The sequence below is a fragment of the Pteropus vampyrus genome, unplaced genomic scaffold, assembly GCF_000151845.1.
Source record: "Pteropus vampyrus isolate Shadow unplaced genomic scaffold, Pvam_2.0 Scaffold14921, whole genome shotgun sequence".
Taxonomy (NCBI): Eukaryota; Metazoa; Chordata; class Mammalia; order Chiroptera; family Pteropodidae; genus Pteropus; species Pteropus vampyrus.
This window is the reverse complement of record NW_011903702.1, coordinates 1,405-1,833: the sequence shown is the minus strand read 5'-3', so window position 1 is coordinate 1,833 and position 429 is coordinate 1,405. Positions and strand designations below refer to the sequence as shown.

General features: G+C 34.3%; 1 pseudogene; it reads left to right on the top strand.

Moving 5' to 3' along the window:
* Positions 1-90: 90 nt before the first annotated feature.
* Positions 91-209, top strand: LOC111735098 (annotated as a pseudogene).
* Positions 210-429: the final 220 nt, after the last annotated feature.

Genomic DNA, 429 nt, shown 5'->3' with positions numbered 1-429 from the left:
CTTGCCTTATCAAGCTTATAAGGGAAATTATATGTTATAGGGAAAAGATAGAAATAAAATATATAAGCGGTTTCAAGAAAGGATAAATGAGTCTACACCCATGTCATCCTGAATGTGACTAATCTCGTCTGATCTTGGAAGCTAAGCAGGATTGTGCCTGGTTGGTACTGGAATGGGATTCCACCTAGGAATACCAGGTGCTGTAGGCATAATAAACAAACAAACAAACAAACAAACAAACAGATAATGTAAAAAATAAAAATAAGAAAAGATAAATGCTCAGTAGGAATGATAAAAAATGTCAAAGTAAGGGTTTCATAATCAATATTCCCTTATTCTGCATAAAGTGGTCTAGAATATATTCTTGAGAATAACAAGACAAGCAGGGGACTAAAAAAGGAAGAAGTTATGCTAAGGGGACACATCTAG